A 12,500-nucleotide genomic window follows, 5' to 3' on the forward strand; every position below is an offset into this window, starting at 1 on the left:
GCCGGGAGCCGTCGGTCAGTGAGTGCTGAAGGAAAGCTCCAGCGCGGAGCCCGCACCCACCGGGGAGGTGTAGCCCTGCAGGCTGAGCGCCGGGAGCCGTCGGTCAGTGAGTGCTGAAGGAAAGCTCCAGCGCGGAGCCCGCACCCACCGGGGAGGTGTAGCCCTGCAGGCTGAGCGCCGGGAGCCGTCGGTCAGTGAGTGCTGAAGGAAAGCTCCAGCGCGGAGCCCGCACCCACCGGGGAGGTGTAGCCCTGCAGGCTGAGCGCCGGGAGCCGTCGGTCAGTGAGTGCTGAAGGAAAGCTCCAGCGCGGAGCCCGCACCCACCGGGGAGGTGTAGCCCTGCAGGCTGAGCGCCGGGAGCCGTCGGTCAGTGAGTGCTGAAGGAAAGCTCCAGCGCGGAGCCCGCACCCACCGGGGAGGTGTAGCCCTGCAGGCTGAGCGCCGGGAGCCGTCGGTCAGTGAGTGCTGAAGGAAAGCTCCAGCGCGGAGCCCGCACCCACCGGGGAGGTGTAGCCCTGCAGGCTGAGCGCCGGGAGCCGTCGGTCAGTGAGTGCTGAAGGAAAGCTCCAGCGCGGAGCCCGCACCCACCGGGGAGGTGTAGCCCTGCAGGCTGAGCGCCGGGAGCCGTCGGTCAGTGAGTGCTGAAGGAAAGCTCCAGCGCGGAGCCCGCACCCACCGGGGAGGTGTAGCCCTGCAGGCTGAGCGCCGGGAGCCGTCGGTCAGTGAGTGCTGAAGGAAAGCTCCAGCGCGGAGCCCGCACCCACCGGGGAGGTGTAGCCCTGCAGGCTGAGCGCCGGGAGCCGTCGGTCAGTGAGTGCTGAAGGAAAGCTCCAGCGCGGAGCCCGCACCCACCGGGGAGGTGTAGCCCTGCAGGCTGAGCGCCGGGAGCCGTCGGTCAGTGAGTGCTGAAGGAAAGCTCCAGCGCGGAGCCCGCACCCACCGGGGAGGTGTAGCCCTGCAGGCTGAGCGCCGGGAGCCGTCGGTCAGTGAGTGCTGAAGGAAAGCTCCAGCGCGGAGCCCGCACCCACCGGGGAGGTGTAGCCCTGCAGGCTGAGCGCCGGGAGCCGTCGGTCAGTGAGTGCTGAAGGAAAGCTCCAGCGCGGAGCCCGCACCCACCGGGGAGGTGTAGCCCTGCAGGCTGAGCGCCGGGAGCCGTCGGTCGGTCGGTCGGTCAGTCAGTGAGTGAGTGAGTGTGTGTTGCGCTGGAGGAAAGCTCCAGCCCGGCGTCCGTCCCCACCGGGGAGGAGTAGGCCTGCTGACTGAGCGCTGGGAGCCGGGAGCCTTTCCTGCAGTCAGTCGGTCGGTCAGTGAGTGAGTGAGTGTGTGTGCTGAAGGGAAGCTCCAGCCCGGCGTCCGTCCCCACCGGGGAGGAGTAGGCCTGCTGACTGAGCGCTGGGAGCCGGGAGCCTTTCCTGCAGTCAGTCGGTCGGTCAGTGAGTGAGTGAGTGTGTGTGCTGAAGGGAAGCTCCAGCCCGGCGTCCGTCCCCACCGGGGAGGAGTAGGCCTGCTGACTGAGCGCTGGGAGCCGGGAGCCTTTCCTGCAGTCAGTCGGTCGGTCAGTGAGTGAGTGAGTGTGTGTGCTGAAGGGAAGCTCCAGCCCGGCGTCCGTCCCCACCGGGGAGGAGTAGGCCTGCTGACTGAGCGCTGGGAGCCGGGAGCCTTTCCTGCAGTCAGTCGGTCGGTCAGTGAGTGAGTGAGTGAGTGTGTGTGCTGAAGGGAAGCTCCAGCCCGGCGTCCGTCCCCACCGGGGAGGAGTAGGCCTGCTGACTGAGCGCTGGGAGCCGGGAGCCTTTCCTGCAGTCAGTCGGTCGGTCAGTGAGTGAGTGAGTGTGTGTGCTGAAGGGAAGCTCCAGCCCGGCGTCCGTCCCCACCGGGGAGGAGTAGGCCTGCTGACTGAGCGCTGGGAGCCGGGAGCCTTTCCTGCAGTCAGTCGGTCGGTCAGTGAGTGAGTGAGTGTGTGTGCTGAAGGGAAGCTCCAGCCCGGCGTCCGTCCCCACCGGGGAGTTGTGCCCGGGCCCGGGCCTCCTGCCGACGGACCGTGTGGCGCATTGTCCCGACTGCGGACTTTCTCCAGCAAAAAGGCGGAGGTGCAGTACCGCCATTTCGCCACACGAGGGACGGAATGGCACCCAACTGCCCCCTGGTGTCGAAAAAGCGCAAGGGCACCCGGGCCGGTCCGCCCCAGGCAGCGGCCGAGATGCAGCACCGGGGGCCCGGCCTGCCTGCCCTGGAGGTCAGCCTGCCAGCCCTGGAGGTCTGCCTTCCAGCCCTGGAGGACAGCCTGCCTGCCCTGGTAGCAGCACTGCCTGCCTTCCAGCCCTGGAGGTCTGCCTGTTAGCCCTGGAGGTCTGCTATCCAGCCCTGGTAGCAGCACTGCCTGCCCTGGAGGTCTGCCTGCCTGCCTTCCAGCCCTGGAGGTCTGCTATCCAGCCCTGGTAGCAGCACTGCCTGCCCTGGAGGTCTGCCTGCCTGCCCTGGAGGTCTGCCTTCCAGCCCTGGAGGACAGCCTGCCTGCCCTGGTAGCAGCACTGCCTGCCTTCCAGCCCTGGAGGTCTGCCTGTTAGCCCTGGAGGTCTGCTATCCAGCCCTGGTAGCAGCACTGCCTGCCCTGGAGGTCTGCCTGCCTGCCCTGGAGGTCTGCCTGTTAGCCCTGGAGGTCTGCTATCCAGCCCTGGAGGTCTGCTATCCAGCCCTGGTAGCAGCACTGCCAGCCCTGGAGGTCTGCCTGTTAGCCCTGGAGGTCTGCTATCCAGCCCTGGTAGCAGCACTGCCTGCCCTGGAGGTCAGCCTGTTAGCCCTGGAGGACAGCCTGCCTGCCCTGGTAGCAGCACTGCCTGCCTTCCAGCCCTGGAGGTCTGCCTGTTAGCCCTGGAGGTCTGCTATCCAGCCCTGGTAGCAGCACTGCCTGCCCTGGAGGTCTGCCTGCCTGCCTTCCAGCCCTGGAGGTCTGCTATCCAGCCCTGGTAGCAGCACTGCCTGCCCTGGAGGTCTGCCTGCCTGCCCTGGAGGTCTGCCTTCCAGCCCTGGAGGACAGCCTGCCTGCCCTGGTAGCAGCACTGCCTGCCTTCCAGCCCTGGAGGTCTGCCTGCCTGCCCTGGAGGTCAGCCTGTTAGCCCTGGAGGTCTGCCTGCCTGCCATCCAGCCCTGGCAGCAGCACTGCCTGCCCTGGTAGCAGCACTGCCTGCCCTGGAGGTCTGCTATCCAGCCCTGGTAGCAGCACTGCCTGCCCTGGAGGTCTGCCTGCCTGCCTGCCAGCCCTGGAGGTCTGCCTGTTAGCCCTGGAGGTCTGCTATCCAGCCCTGGAGGTCTGCCTGCCTGCCATCCAGCCCTGGCAGCAGCACTGCCTGCCCTGGTAGCAGCACTGCCTGCCCTGGAGGTCTGCTATCCAGCCCTGGAGGACAGCCTGCCTGCCCTGGTAGCAGCACTGCCTGCCCTGGAGGTCTGCTATCCAGCCCTGGAGGACAGCCTGCCTGCCCTGGTGGCAGCACTGCCTGCCCTGGAGGTCTGCTATCCAGCCCTGGAGGACAGCCTGCCTGCCCTGGTAGCAGCACTGCCTGCCCTGGAGGTCAGCCTGTTAGCCCTGGAGGTCTGCCTGCCTGCCCTGGAGGTCAGCCTGTTAGCCCTGGAGGTCTGCCTGCCTGCCATCCAGCCCTGGCAGCAGCACTGCCTGCCCTGGTAGCAGCACTGCCTGCCCTGGAGGTCTGCTATCCAGCCCTGGTAGCAGCACTGCCTGCCCTGGAGGTCTGCCTGCCTGCCTGCCAGCCCTGGAGGTCTGCCTGTTAGCCCTGGAGGTCTGCTATCCAGCCCTGGAGGTCTGCTATCCAGCCCTGGTAGCAGCACTGCCTGCCCTGGAGGTCAGCCTGTTAGCCCTGGAGGTCTGCCTGCCTGCCCTGGTAGCAGCACGGCCTACCTGCCTGCCTGCCCTCGAGGTCTGCCTGCCTGCCTGCCCTGGAGGTCAGCCTTCCAGCCCTGGCAGCAGCACGGCCTACCTGCCTGCCAGCCTGCCCTCCCCAGCCACACAGCCCTGCCTGCCTGCCTGCCAGCCCTGGAGGTCTCCCTGCCAGCCCTGGAGGTCTGCCTGCCTGCCTGCCTGCCTGCCTGCCTGCCCTGGAGGTCTGCCATCCTGCCTTCCAGCCCTGGAGGTCAGCCTGCCAGCCCTGGAGGTCAGCCTGTTAGCCCTGGAGGTCTGCTATCCAGCCCTGGAGGTCTGCCTGCCTGCCATCCAGCCCTGGCAGCAGCACTGCCTGCCCTGGTAGCAGCACTGCCTGCCCTGGAGGTCTGCTATCCAGCCCTGGAGGACAGCCTGCCTGCCCTGGTAGCAGCACTGCCTGCCCTGGAGGTCTGCTATCCAGCCCTGGAGGACAGCCTGCCTGCCCTGGTGGCAGCACTGCCTGCCCTGGAGGTCTGCTATCCAGCCCTGGAGGACAGCCTGCCTGCCCTGGTAGCAGCACTGCCTGCCCTGGAGGTCAGCCTGTTAGCCCTGGAGGTCTGCCTGCCTGCCCTGGAGGTCAGCCTGTTAGCCCTGGAGGTCTGCCTGCCTGCCATCCAGCCCTGGCAGCAGCACTGCCTGCCCTGGTAGCAGCACTGCCTGCCCTGGAGGTCTGCTATCCAGCCCTGGTAGCAGCACTGCCTGCCCTGGAGGTCTGCCTGCCTGCCTGCCAGCCCTGGAGGTCTGCCTGTTAGCCCTGGAGGTCTGCTATCCAGCCCTGGAGGTCTGCTATCCAGCCCTGGTAGCAGCACTGCCTGCCCTGGAGGTCAGCCTGTTAGCCCTGGAGGTCTGCCTGCCTGCCCTGGTAGCAGCACGGCCTACCTGCCTGCCTGCCCTCGAGGTCTGCCTGCCTGCCTGCCCTGGAGGTCAGCCTTCCAGCCCTGGCAGCAGCACGGCCTACCTGCCTGCCAGCCTGCCCTCCCCAGCCACACAGCCCTGCCTGCCTGCCTGCCAGCCCTGGAGGTCTCCCTGCCAGCCCTGGAGGTCTGCCTGCCTGCCTGCCTGCCTGCCTGCCTGCCCTGGAGGTCTGCCATCCTGCCTTCCAGCCCTGGAGGTCAGCCTGCCAGCCCTGGAGGTCAGCCTGTTAGCCCTGGAGGTCTGCCTGCCTGCCTGCCTGCCTGCCCTGGAGGTCAGCCTGCCAGCCCTGGAGGTCTGCCTGCCTGCCTGCCTGCCCTGGAGGTCAGCCTGCCAGCCCTGGCAGCAGCACGGCCTACCTGCCTGCCTGCCCTGGAGGTCTGCCTGCCTGCCTGCCCTGGAGGTCAGCCTTCCAGCCCTGGCAGCAGCACGGCCTACCTGCCTGCCAGCCTGCCCTCCCCAGCCACACAGCCCTGCCTGCCTGCCTGCCAGCCCTGGAGGTCTCCCTGCCAGCCCTGGAGGTCTGCCTGCCTGCCTGCCTGCCTGCCTGCCTGCCCTGGAGGTCTGCCATCCTGCCTTCCAGCCCTGGAGGTCAGCCTGCCAGCCCTGGAGGTCAGCCTGTTAGCCCTGGAGGTCTGCCTGCCTGCCTGCCTGCCTGCCCTGGAGGTCAGCCTGCCAGCCCTGGAGGTCTGCCTGCCTGCCTGCCTGCCCTGGAGGTCAGCCTGCCAGCCCTGGCAGCAGCACGGCCTACCTGCCTGCCTGCCCTGGAGGTCTGCCTGCCTGCCTGCCCTGGAGGTCAGCCTTCCAGCCCTGGCAGCAGCACGGCCTACCTGCCTGCCAGCCTGCCCTCCCCAGCCACACAGCCCTGCCTGCCTGCCTGCCAGCCCTGGAGGTCTCCCTGCCAGCCCTGGAGGTCTGCCTGCCTGCCTGCCTGCCTGCCTGCCTGCCCTGGAGGTCTGCCATCCTGCCTTCCAGCCCTGGAGGTCAGCCTGCCAGCCCTGGAGGTCAGCCTTCCAGCCCTGGCAGCAGCACGGCCTACCAGCCTGCCAGCCTGCCCTCCCCAGCCACACAGCCCTGCCTGCCTGCCTGCCTGCCCTGGAGGTCTGCCTGCCTGCCTGCTGCTGCTAGGCCGCTGCCCCGAGCCGCCGACCCCATCGACAGGAACACGAGAGAGTTTACAAGCGAGAGGAGGCCACATATTCGACACCTTTCGTGCTCGTTTTAGGGTCCTCTCCAGTCTGTTTGGACGTGTGTTATTCTGAATCTGCTGCTTTAACTCAAGGGATTCTGTCGTGATTGATGCCTTGTACTTCGCTGTATGTTTGCACTGGTGTTGTAAGTCGCCCTCTGTAAGATCATCATTTATTATCTGCCAAGAAATAAAGATCATCATAATGTTCCCCAACTTTCAGCTTCTGGGGAGTTTGTTCCAGAGTGTGACGACTCTCTCTCTATCACCATCTCTCTCTCCCTCTCCACCTCTCTCTCTCTCTCTCTCCCTCTCTCTATCTCTCCCTCTCTCTCACTGTGTGTGTGTGTGTGTGTGTGTGTGTGTGTGTGTGTACAGCAGTGTCCCTAGACGAGAGAGATATCCCTAGACGGGGAAATTACTTTCAAACTGCAGTACCGAAATGTGTCCGTTAGATGGCAGCATGCACCAAGGAATGAAGGAAAGTGCAAAACAAAATGAAAAGGCACATCGCCTGGGCGAAAAATAATCGTAACAAATCAACGGGGGCATTTCTCGGAAAACTAACACCGGGGCAGTGCTCAGGGGGGTCCCACCTCGTGGCCACCCGGTTTGGGGGGCCATCGGGGCCGGCTGAAGAATCGCCCATACTCTGCCATAGGCAGCCCACGGTCCATCCGATCAGAGCAATGCCGGGCGGCCGGCAACCTATGGATCATAACACATCAACGGAGGCATGATAAGAGCATCTTTTATTATCTGCCAAGAAATATAGACCATCACAATGTTCCCCAACTTTCAGCTTCTACCACATCGCTGGGGAGTTTATTCCACTGTGTGACTACTCTCTCTCTATCTCTCTCTCTCTCTCTCTCTCTCTCTGTGTGTGTGTGTGTGTGTGTGTGTGTGTGTGTGTGTGTGTGTGTGTACAGCAGTGTCTCCGGTTTTCCTTTTGGAATGCCTTGAAGCCGGGGGGGCTTTGCACTCATGAGAACATAGGGTGTCCTTGCCCTCCTTTCGCAGCCCAGGGCATTGAGAGATCCCTAGACGGGGAAATTACTTTCAAACTGCAGTACCGAAATGTGTCCGTTAGATGGTAGCATGCACCAAGGAATGAAGGAAAGTGCAAAACAAAATGAAAAGGCACATCGCCTGGGCGAAAAATAATCATAACAAATCAACGGGGGCATTTCTCGGAAAACTAACACCGGGGCAGTGCTCAGGGGGGTCCCACCTCGTGGCCACCCGGTTTGGGGGGCGATCGGGGCCGGTTCCGAAAATCGCTAAATCTCCCATAGCCAGCCCACGCTCCATCCGATAGAGCACTGCCGGGCGGCCGGCCGGCAACTACGGATCATAACAAATCAACGGGGGCATTTCTCGGAAAACTAACACCGGGGCAGTGCTCAGGGGGGTCCCACCTCGTGGCCACCCGGTTTGGGGGGCGATCGGGGCCGGTTCCGAAAATCGCTAAATCTCCCATAGCCAGCCCACGCTCCATCCGATAGAGCACTGCCGGGCGGCCGGCCGGCAACTACGGATCATAACAAATCAACGGGGGCATTTCTCCGAAAACTAACACCGGGGCAGTGCTCAGGGGGGTCCCACCTCGTGGCCACCCGGTTTGGGGGGCGATCGGGGCCGGTTCCGAAAATCGCTAAATCTCCCATAGCCAGCCCACGCTCCATCCGATAGAGCACTGCCGGGCGGCCGGCCGGCAACTACGGATCATAACAAATCAACGGGGGCATTTCTCCGAAAACTAACACCGGGGCAGTGCTCAGGGGGGTCCCACCTCGTGGCCACCCGGTTTGGGGGGCGATCGGGGCCGGTTCCGAAAATCGCTAAATCTCCCATAGCCAGCCCACGCTCCATCCGATAGAGCACTGCCGGGCGGCCGGCCGGCAACTACGGATCATAACAAATCAACGGGGGCATTTCTCGGAAAACTAACACCGGGGCAGTGCTCAGGGGGGTCCCACCTCGTGGCCACCCGGTTTGGGGGGCGATCGGGGCCGGTTCCGAAAATCGCTAAATCTCCCATAGCCAGCCCACGCTCCATCCGATAGAGCACTGCCGGGCGGCCGGCCGGCAACTACGGATCATAACAAATCAACGGGGGCATTTCTCGGAAAACTAACACCGGGGCAGTGCTCAGGGGGGTCCCACCTCGTGGCCACCCGGTTTGGGGGGCGATCGGGGCCGGTTCCGAAAATCGCTAAATCTCCCATAGCCAGCCCACGCTCCATCCGATAGAGCACTGCCGGGCGGCCGGCCGGCAACTACGGATCATAACAAATCAACGGGGGCATTTCTCCGAAAACTAACACCGGGGCAGTGCTCAGGGGGGTCCCACCTCGTGGCCACCCGGTTTGGGGGGCGATCGGGGCCGGTTCCGAAAATCGCTAAATCTCCCATAGCCAGCCCACGCTCCATCCGATAGAGCACTGCCGGGCGGCCGGCCGGCAACTACGGATCATAACAAATCAACGGGGGCATTTCTCCGAAAACTAACACCGGGGCAGTGCTCAGGGGGGTCCCACCTCGTGGCCACCCGGTTTGGGGGGCGATCGGGGCCGGTTCCGAAAATCGCTAAATCTCCCATAGCCAGCCCACGCTCCATCCGATAGAGCACTGCCGGGCGGCCGGCCGGCAACTACGGATCATAACAAATCAACGGGGGCATTTCTCGGAAAACTAACACCGGGGCAGTGCTCAGGGGGGTCCCACCTCGTGGCCACCCGGTTTGGGGGGCGATCGGGGCCGGTTCCGAAAATCGCTAAATCTCCCATAGCCAGCCCACGCTCCATCCGATAGAGCACTGCCGGGCGGCCGGCCGGCAACTACGGATCATAACAAATCAACGGGGGCATTTCTCGGAAAACTAACACCGGGGCAGTGCTCAGGGGGGTCCCACCTCGTGGCCACCCGGTTTGGGGGGCGATCGGGGCCGGTTCCGAAAATCGCTAAATCTCCCATAGCCAGCCCACGCTCCATCCGATAGAGCAATGCCGGGCGGCCGGCCGGCAACTACGGATCATAACAAATCAACGGGGGCATTTCTCCGAAAACTAACACCGGGGCAGTGCTCAGGGGGGTCCCACCTCGTGGCCACCCGGTTTGGGGGGCGATCGGGGCCGGTTCCGAAAATCGCTAAATCTCCCATAGCCAGCCCACGCTCCATCCGATAGAGCAATGCCGGGCGGCCGGCCGGCAACTACGGATCATAACAAATCAACGGGGGCATTTCTCCGAAAACTAACACCGGGGCAGTGCTCAGGGGGGTCCCACCTCGTGGCCACCCGGGTCTGGGACCGATGGGAGCACTTTAAAATTTTCGAGTCAGGGGACCAGACGGCCGAGTGAAAAACTTTGAAAAATATTCTATCTCCTCACTCCCATTGACTTTACATTAGGGCGACCAGGCGGCCGGCGGAAAAAAAATCATAACAAATCAACGGGGGCATTTCTCCGAAAACTAACACCGGGGCAGTGCTCAGGGGGGTCCCACCTCGTGGCCACCCGGGTCTGGGACCGATGGGAGCACTTTAAAATTTTCGAGTCAGGGGACCAGACGGCCGAGTGAAAAACTTTGAAAAATATTCTATCTCCTCACTCCCATTGACTTTACATTAGGGCGACCAGGCGGCCGGCGGAAAAAAAATCATAACAAATCAACGGGGGCATTTCTCCGAAAACTAACACCGGGGCTGTGCTCAGGGGGCTCCCAGCTATCAGCCACCCTATCCCGGGACCGATGGGAGCACTTTAAAATTTTCGAGTCAGGGGACCAGACGGCCGAGTGAAAAACTTTGAAAAATATTCTATCTCCTCACTCCCATTGACTTTACATTAGGGCGACCAGGCGGCCGGCGGAAAAAAAATCATAACAAATCAACGGGGGCATTTCTCCGAAAACTAACACCGGGGCTGTGCTCAGGGGGCTCCCAGCTATCAGCCACCCTATCCCGGGACCGATGGGAGCACTTTAAAATTTTCGAGTCAGGGGACCAGACGGCCGAGTGAAAAACTTTGAAAAATATTCTATCTCCTCACTCCCATTGACTTTACATTAGGGCGACCAGGCGGCCGGCGGAAAAAAAATCATAACAAATCAACGGGGGCATTTCTCCGAAAACTAACACCGGGGCTGTGCTCAGGGGGCTCCCAGCTATCAGCCCCCCGGGTCTGGGGGCATTGTTTTTCTTTTTAATCATTTTGAGCATTTCCCCCAGTTTAGAGATGTGTGCCCCTAGACAACCCATTGAGAATAACTATGAAATGTTCTGAAGTTTTGATTTTCAAATGTCGGTGAAAATTGAAAAACGTCATATATTCTTCAAAGGAAGCATGGGGCGATGGTAGGGAGAGTCCCCGCAGCGTGCCTCGGCGGCGATGGGAGCGTTTTCGATGTCCCCGTCCCCCCCCCATAGGGATAGAAGGGGAGTTAGGTGACCAGGCGTCCCGGGTCCCAAAAATCGAAAAATTAATATAGAATGCTTTTTAATCCAGAAATAAAGTAGGGGGCAGTCCTGGTGAGAGTCCCAGCCACAGCCCCAGTGTGTTTTGGAGCCGTTTGGGGCCGGGTGAAAAACTTTGAAAAATGTTCTATCTCCTCACTCCCATTGACTTTACATTAGGGCGACCAGGCGGCCGGCGGAAAAAAAATCATAACAAATCAACGGGGGCATTTCTCCGAAAACTAACACCGGGGCTGTGCTCAGGGGGCTCCCAGCTATCAGCCACCCTATCCCGGGACCGATGGGAGCACTTTAAAATTTTCGAGTCAGGGGACCAGGCGGCCGAGTGAAAAACTTTGAAAAATTTTCTATCTCCTCACTCCCATTGACTTTGCATTAGGGCGACCAGGCGGCCGGCGGAAAAAAAATCATAACAAATCAACGGGGGCATTTCTCCGAAAACTAACACCGGGGCAGTGCTCAGGGGGCTCCCAGCTATCAGCCACCCTATCCCGGGACCGATGGGAGCACTTTAAAATTTTCGAGTTAGGGGACCAGGCGGCCGAGTGAAAAACTTAGAAAAATTTTCTATCTCCCCTAGGTGACCAGGCAGCCGGAGCTGATTTTTCTGACCCCTAAAACAATTATTAAAAGGTATTTTTTCGCCAAACTAAGACTTTTAAAATTCAAATAGGATGATTATCTACTGCCCCAGTGGGTTTTTGAACCATTTTAAGCCTTTTTGACAGTTTTCATTTTTCCCCCATTGACTTCAATGGGAGTTAGGTGACCAGTCCTCCGACTTTTGAACCTCTCCTGGGGGGGCTGTGAGCCCCCGATTTCTTTGCAAAGCACGTCATTCGATTCGTCTCAGTCCCCTCTATATACCCCGTGTGTTTGTTTTCTCGAAAAACCCCCGGAACACGGTTTTTTAGGGGGGGGGTGGGGGGGGGGTACTTCGGAGCCATTTGGGGGGGGGTAAACGACATTTCCCGAAATTAATTTTAACACAGCCTTCCTCAGAATCGCTTTTCCAACAAAATCCTTTTTATTTCGAGTCTCTACGATGTTCCTAAGTGGTCGAAACCACTTTTGGACAGTTTTTACACCAAACGGCTCGGGCGCACAGCGGGCCGTGTGCCGATGGGCGGTTCTCGCGGGTCTGAGGCGGGGCTAGGCTGCTCGCGGCGGGCATGGGAGTGCCGTGTGCAGCCGCCACAGTGTTCCAGGCTGTCAGCATTTCTCTACGGTGCCGGGGGAAATACAGGAACTGGGTTTTTGAAGACACTTAGTGCAATGAGAGAGGTCAAAACTGAGCTAAGGGCACTTGCTGGAGGAAAGTGGCTGGGCCCCGCTAGCTCTTTTACGGACACTTTCTGGACTTGGCCCGGGATTTTCAGACGGTTCTTTGCGACTGTCTGATCATCCAGCGAAATGCAAGGGGGGGAACGGTCCCGGCCGCACCCCGCGTTTCAGGCCTCGTCGGCGGCCCGCTCCGGCGGCTGCGCCCGCTAAGTCTTCGCGGCCCGCCGTGGAGAGTGTGTATGCTGCCCGCCCCAGACGTTCACCCCAAGGGCTTGCGGGCCTTTAAGGGTCTGTCTTTCGGGGTTTCACGGGCTCTGACCTCACCTCCCTGTGGTTCCCGACCGGGGTGTATGTATGCTGCCCGCCCCAGACGTTCACCCCAAGGGCTTGCGGGCCTTTAAGGGTCTGTCTTTCGGGGTTTCACGGGCTCTGACATCTCCCCGGTGGTTCCCACGGAACGGACATATGTATGCTGCCCGCCCCCGGCAGGAACCCCAAGGGCTTGCGGGCCTTTAAGGGTGAGTGCGGGGGGCGTACGGGCTCTGACATATCTCCGGTGGCTCCCACGGAACGGACATATGTATGCTGCCCGCCCCCGGCAGGAACCCCAAGGGCTTGCGGGCCTTTAAGGGTGAGTGCGGGGGGCGTACGGGCTCTGACATATCTCCGGTGGCTCCCACGGAACGGACATATGTATGCTGCC

This window comes from Amia ocellicauda, unplaced genomic scaffold, assembly GCF_036373705.1.
Source record: "Amia ocellicauda isolate fAmiCal2 unplaced genomic scaffold, fAmiCal2.hap1 HAP1_SCAFFOLD_85, whole genome shotgun sequence".
Classification (NCBI taxonomy): Eukaryota; Metazoa; Chordata; class Actinopteri; order Amiiformes; family Amiidae; genus Amia; species Amia ocellicauda.